Below are 7,500 nucleotides of genomic sequence, written 5' to 3'. Positions count from 1 at the left end.
CTATAGATTAGTATAGACATAGGGTAACCCCATACCCCATCTCTCTCTCTCTCTCTCTCTCTCTCTCTCTCTCTCTCTCTCTCTCCTCTCTCTCTCTCTCTCTCTCTTTTATAGAAGCTGCAAACCGCCACTCTTTCTGCTTATGTTATTTGCTGTTAAATCAATAATCCTAGATCATTATATCTTACGTGCTTCCCGTCCATATTAAGGACTACAATACACATCTTAGTATTTGTAATCTTTTAAAGGAAAATCCGAATTGGCCATAGAATGAAATAAAAGTAAATTTGGTCCTGGAGAGAGAGAGAGAGAGAGAGAGAGAGAGAGAGAGAGAGAGAGAGAGAGAGAGAGAGAGGGGGGGGGGGGGTTCTTAGGCAGACGTGATATCTAGGACTCCATAATACTTCTGCTTGAAACAGTATTATGTAATACTCCGCCACTCTCTCTCTCTCTCTCTCTCTCTCTCTCTCTCTCTCTCTCTCTCTCTCTCTCTCAGAGAGAGAGGGTAGGCAGACGTGATATCTAACACTCCCTACTACTGCTTGAAACAGAGTATTATGTATTAATCCGCCACTCTAGAGAGAGAGAGAGAGAGAGAGAGAGAGAGAGAGAGAGAGAGAGAGCGCTCTGGCCAACACCCCCATACATAACACCAATCGGGATTATGCCACCGTGTGCTTGAAGTTACGCAACCCTACACTCCTGCAGCGGGGGGGGGGGGGGAGAAGAAGGGTTCGTGGGGGGTTGAGAGAGATCTTGCGAGTTTGACGCAGTGGCAGTCTGGGAGTCTGGTCTAGCGTCTACTACTTATCCTCTGGGCTCTGGCAAAGTGGAAATGTTGGTTGCCCCTCTATGCTCCACTCGACTCCTAAAATGTACCATGGAAAGTTCGTTTGTCGATTCACCTTCCCACGCCTAAGCGTGTTTACACTAGCCCTCATTCGATCGTTCGTATAAGAACGCCTTGCTTATAAGCAAGACACGGGCTCTTGCACAAGGGCAGCCCATAAACATAAGCCCTGTTATTTAGGGTAACGTATCCTTCCATGTATTTCTTTCTTTCACCATAATCTTCACTCCGGGAAGAACGAGTCAACCCATTATAAAATCTTTCAACTGAACAGATATATTGAACGCTGAGGAAAACAATCTATATAAATACATAGATAATTTAGTAAACAAACAAAGAACTTGTATGGTCCATCGATTACAATGACGCTTCATTGGCGTTGGCGCTTTCCGTTGAGGACGTTCGGTGGCCTCTCTCTCCCACACCAACCCTTCCTTCTTTAGACTCATCCCTAAGGAGGTTAGATATATCTATCCACCTTGTTCGTCCCAAACCCCCTTCTACGGTCTCATGTACGTGCTCCGTCATTCTCCCCCTCCCCCCCCGGCCCTTCCCCCTTCCATCAAATAGGGTGTTCCCCTACACGACCAGTCGTTGGGTACATTTAGTTGCCAGGCTGACTCTTCGTCATCGACCCCGTTTACGTGAATTCGGCCAGACTTGCATTGCGTAATGGACGCAGATGCCGTTCAACTCGTACGCATTTTCTTTGTAATACTCAGAAGAGACTGTTGGTGGGGGAAAATACCTTTTGGTGTTATTTGGTGTTAGCCATAAACTAACCCTAGTGTTCGCCAGTGTGTGTGTGTGTGTGTGTATGTGTGTGTGTGTGCCCGCATCGTATTACTTGCAGCAAAGCCATCTATGGAGAAGTTCTCCAAGACACACTTCCTTTATATATTATATATATATATATATATATATATATATATATATATATATATATATATATATATATATATATATATATATGTATTTATGTATGTATGTGTGTGTATTGGAACATATTTACAGTACTATAACATATGAGTCATACTTTAAGATGATAAGGTCTTTGGTCTCTTCATCGGGAAAAATCTACAGTATATCAATTTTGAATTCTCATATACCGTGAGTGTTCCGAGGGTTATTAACCTCAACGAGTATTATTATTATTATTATTATTATTATTAGCTAAGCTACAACCATTGTAGGAAAAGCAGGATGCTATCAGCCAAAGGTCTCCAGCACGTAAAATAGCCCAGTGAAGAAAGGAAATAAACTAATTTATATATGAAAAGTACAAAAAAAAAATATAAACATTTTAAGAACAGTATCCACGTTTAAAACAGATCTATCACATACAAGTACAAACTATAAAGAGAGACATGTCAACATGTTCAACATGAAAATATTTCCTGCAGTTTTGAAACAAAAGTCCCACCGATTCAACTACTCGATTAGGAAGATAATTTCATAGTCTGGTCAAAGCAGGAATAAAACCTCTAGAATACCGTGTAGTGTTGAGCCTTATGATGGAGAAGGCAACACTGATAGCATTAACGGCATACCTTGTACAGTTGGCTTCAAGAATTCAGGTACACAATACTACAGACTATCTATGGTGATGTGTATGGGAATTCTTGGAGGAAGGATGGTGCAGGCTGGGTAGGCTATATATTGTTCTTGATTAACTGCCAGTTGATGCATCAACGATTGTCCACAGTGTGGAACACGAGGCAAGGCACTCTTTGCAACATAATGTTGAGATTAATGTTGCGTTAAAGATGAACTTGTTTTAGTGTATGATAGCCAGGGTATCTTCACAATTCAACTGAAGGACAGAAAAAGTGACTTCAGAACGTTGTTGCTACTGGAAGACTTATCTTATGAAACTGGACTCACGTGACTAAGTCACTTGGAACATCCTTTTGTTCCGTCTGTTCAAGTATCTTTTTTATATTTTTTCCGTCAAGAGAGATTTGAACTAACTTCTAATAGCCTACTCTCGGTATTACAGCCAATCACAACCTTTCTAACAAACAGCCAATCACAACTCTTCTAACAAATGTCGTCCGTCACGGTTTTATTATTTAATAACTTCTCTTTTTTTCATTGATAATTCTCTCAAGCTTCTCCGGCAGTTTATGAACAGTCGGGCTTAATTTCAAGCTAAATTTAATCGCTTCCCTCTAAAATGAGCTATATTTACTCCCAACTAATTTCTATTCAATCTCTCCTGACAATAATTCAAACAAGTTCTTCAAATCCTAACATCAACCATGGATATATTCGGAACATATCTTGGAAAATTCGTTTTAGGGGCATATTTATTACGAGGCGCTTTTCCAAAACTGAAAGTTTTTCCTTATACAGTTCCCACAGCTCTATTGTGTGCATATTCAACCTATTCTTTTTATTCCTTGCAAGAATTAAAAAGTAAAGTTCCTTCGATCATATATACCTTTTCCCCACTTTTACTGGTCCATCCATGAAGGGTTCACTCTTCGTAATTTGGAGAGTTTACTTTTCCCGTTTCCCCGTTCTTGCCTTCAGTCCAAACACACTTTAACGCTTCCCTAATGTCGGAAGTTAAAATAATTTCCAACGGTTTGCTCAAATAGCAGTGGCCGTAATAGCACATAATTTGACTTTGAAGCGTCTCTTTCCATACCTCTTCCTGTGCGTTGGTTCCCATTGTGTACAATAGTGACAGTCAATTCTTTTAACTAGGCAGAATTGCACAGGCTCGCAGGGGTGCACTTTTAGCTCGGAAAAGTTTCCTAATCGCTGATTGGTTGGAGAAAATAATTCTAACCAATCAGCTAGCACGAAACTTTTTTCCGAACTAAAAGGGCACCCCTGAGAGTCGGTGCAATTCTGCCTCACTAAAAAGAATTGACTACAGAGCCTTGTTTATGTTACAACCTCATCAACCTCACTTGTTGGAGTTGGTGGATCTTGCGACCAATTTCCAGCGGTTTCTTCGTCTTACGATCTCTTTTTGTTCAACTTAGTGGATGTCATCAAAGGGAGGACTAAGTAAATCATCAAAAGAATTGCTTTTAGCCTTGGGATACTTTAGAAATTCCTTTAAAAATTAATTCTGCTCTGGACTTTTGGGTATTTCCTATATCATGAAAATAAATGGAATACTCAGCCTGAGAGACTTGCAATATCCTCACAGAGACAAATATAAAAAAAACATGTTAGAAATGAAAGCAAAAACGACCTTGTTTCATCATGACTTGCGCAAGTATCAATCGAGTCTCAATCAAGGTCATTCTGATGATAAAAATGATTTCAACAACACGTTAACCTCATTCCCCAGTGGCAGTGTGTGTAAGTTACTTTTTAAAACTTCCTTTAAAATTCCACCTATGTCAACAGGCTCTGTTTACACAAGATCTCTCCAAGGATCCAGTTCCTCCCTTGCCTCAAATAACTTGAAGACGAAGTCACATTTTCAGCAATTACCCTCAAAAAATAAATTTGCAATTTTGATTACTTACCTCATGGTTTGCACAGAAATTGCCTTTAATCTTTTCGACATCTCCCAGGGAAATTTATAATTTTTACTTTACAATTTACGATAGCCTTAATCAACGTTCTTAAATTCGTGAATGGATGAGGCAAAGTGTCCTTGAATTTATTCATATCTTATACATAAAGATGTATTACACGGTAAGACTTACATATTCCCTTAAATACAATTAACTCCTCGATGTATCTAACTTAGATGCTTTATGCATATATGTATCTCTCTCTCTCTCTCTCTCTCTCTCTCTCTCTCTCTCTCTCTCTCTCTCTCTCTCTCTCTCTCTCTCTCTCTCTCTCTCTCTTCCACGCATGAGATGTATCTTTATTATATTACTCTCGGGAATCTTACCTTTTTACCTTTCCCTTAATGGACCGACATCACTCACCTGAAAGAAATAAAACTATATCAATAATTATGAAATGAGTGTGATAAACATTAAGTAATAAAATAACGAACTATGAATCGAAATATAACATAAAAGAAGCAAAAAAAAAATTAAGAGACAGGGAAAGTATATATTTGAGAGAGAGAGAGAGAGAGAGAGAGAGAGAGAGAGAGAGAGAGAGAGAGAGAGAGAGAGAGAGAGAGAGAGAGAGAGAACGAATTCCTAAGTATTTTCAATAACAGCAAAAAATTCAATCATGGCAATCACCCAATTTATCATAAAAATGCCAACGCTACATTAAAGACATTTCCTTCAATTTCCTCAGAGATTTACAAAATACAGAGATGACAGTGAAAATATACAAACTTACACAATTAAATCAATAAATTAATCTATAAGACACCGTATGGATTTGAAAACTTTAACCAAGAATAGAGTCATTAACAAATAAGTACCCTGTTCCAAACTCCAGATTCCAACCCCCCCCCCCCTTTTTTTGTGTATGAGGGAAAGAGTACTCAATACACACTGTGACTATTTACTAACTTATTGTAAAAACGTACAGATATATTGATAAACATAGTTACAGCTACAACAAGCACACTCTCTCTCTCTCTCTCTCTCTCTCTCTCTCTCTCTCTCTCTCTCTCTCTCTCTCTCTCTCTCTCTCTCTCTCTCCATAATCAATTAAAGCCTAACTCTGTCTCTTCCTCGCTTCAAATATTCATAAAATCATCATTCTTTAAAAAAAAAAAAAAAAAAAGGGGGGGGGGGTGAAATCTCATCTGATAACTAGAAACATTTCCTAGGGAAGTTGGTTTTTTTTTCTCTGAAAAAAAAAAAATAAACGAGGTGTGTTCATGGAAAAAGATTTTATCATATTTACTCCGGTCGCACTTTTATTAAAGTAGATGTATTCCAATTACAAGACATAAAAAATGGTTAAGAGATAACTAACAAGAAATTTACTTATAAAACATAAGATCCATCTTCTGCCTTTATATTCGTGACTATACTTAAAATTTATCTATATATATATATATATATATATATATATATATATATTCGCCAACACGTAAACAGGAAACATCAAATGATATTGAGGGGATAAATCTTAATTCGATTTCCCACCAAATCAGGAATATAAACTGTAAATTGTGTACATATTCGTACACACGTGTCTAAATGTTTTATCATAAAATCCTAAATATGGAATAAGTGTTATTCATTCATGGCTAAATTAAGCAGACAAGAGGAAATATTGTTTATTCATTATTCAGCGCACCTAAATGAATGAAACAGAAAGACAACCATTTCCTTATTGTTCATGAAAATAGTATATATATATATATATATATATATATACATTATATACATATATATATACAAATATATATATGTCTATATGTATGTATGTATGTATATATATATATATATATATATGTATGTATGTATATATATATATATATTTCATACACACACACACACACACATATATATATATATATATATATTCATATACACATACACATATATATATATATATATATAATCATATATATATATATATATTTATGTATACGTATATATATTTATGTATATATACATACACACATATATATATATATATATATATAGGTTGCAAAATAATGAAAATAAAATTTACGCAGGATTTTACCTAATGGACGAAATGTTGAGAAATTTCTTTATATCTTCATCAAACAAACAGAACTTTACATTATTAATTTTTGACTAACTTAACAAAAGTAATTGTTTTAACTATTGTTTCTTATGACCTTCATACTAGGTGGAGGTGTCCGATAAAGTCTTCGTGTAGCCATTGTACTAACTCTAGTAAGTTTTTGTGCATCATATATAAAAAAATATATATATATATATATATATATATATATATATATATCGATTTCCTTTCATCGAATAATAACTAACATTGGAATCAAGCAACACAAAAATGCAATAATTTTATTTTTCACGGAATCCTTTTAAAATATTTTCAAATCGTAACAATTCTCACCAGGATGAAGTAGCACAACAGTTCAACTGAGAGAGTTATCACACCACTGTAATACGCTTGTAATATTCCCCTGCAAATACCACCATCTATCCAGCATTCGCAGTGAGGGCATCTTTTATGTTTGACGCCTCAGGAAGAATCCGCAAAAAAGTGGGTAACGAAGCCGCACATACTTCGGCCTTGCCCGAGAGAAAATGTTATGGTGCAACACGATCGCTCTGACATTGATGTTTGTATGCGTAGTAAACAGATTCCTGTTTCCCAAGCTACCCTCAAGGCTTCCTCTGTTTAGCAAGAAATTAGATCACGCACGTTCTTCTTGGAAATATAATATATATATATATATATATATATATATGTCTATATATATACATATATATATACATATATATATACATATATATATATATGTATATATATACATATATACAGTATCTATCTATCTATCTATCTATATATATATATATATATATATTATATATATACATATATAATATATATATATATATACATATATATATCACTTAAAAGTTGGTTCTGAAAAATTTAGTACAACACATGCATACACATATTTACATTAATCAAAATCTACGGTTTGCATTCCTTCTCATCCTTCCTACAGAACCAACAAATCTTCATAATTGTTACTTCCACGACTCAGGACTACATTCGCTTCAGAGATATTCCTCAATTTGCATCGGAATGTTTAG

At 35.6% G+C, this 7,500-nt stretch overlaps 1 protein-coding gene across 2 annotated transcripts in view; it reads right to left on the bottom strand.

Moving 5' to 3' along the window:
- LOC137630632 (uncharacterized) overlaps nucleotides 1-7,500 on the bottom strand; it is a 274,623-nt gene that overhangs the window by 29,103 nt on the left and 238,020 nt on the right. Inside the window, exon 3 of one of the 2 annotated variants that reach the window (XM_068362240.1) lies at nucleotides 4,719-4,755. The exons of the other annotated variant lie outside the window; for it this stretch is intronic. The gene's annotated coding sequence lies outside the window, so the exon portion shown is untranslated. The remainder of the gene's footprint in view (nucleotides 1-4,718; nucleotides 4,756-7,500) is intronic. 2 annotated transcript variants of the gene reach the window in all.

Source organism: Palaemon carinicauda, chromosome 38 (assembly GCF_036898095.1).
Source record: "Palaemon carinicauda isolate YSFRI2023 chromosome 38, ASM3689809v2, whole genome shotgun sequence".
NCBI lineage: Eukaryota > Metazoa > Arthropoda > Malacostraca > Decapoda > Palaemonidae > Palaemon > Palaemon carinicauda.
This window is presented reverse-complemented; position numbering and strand designations above follow the sequence as displayed.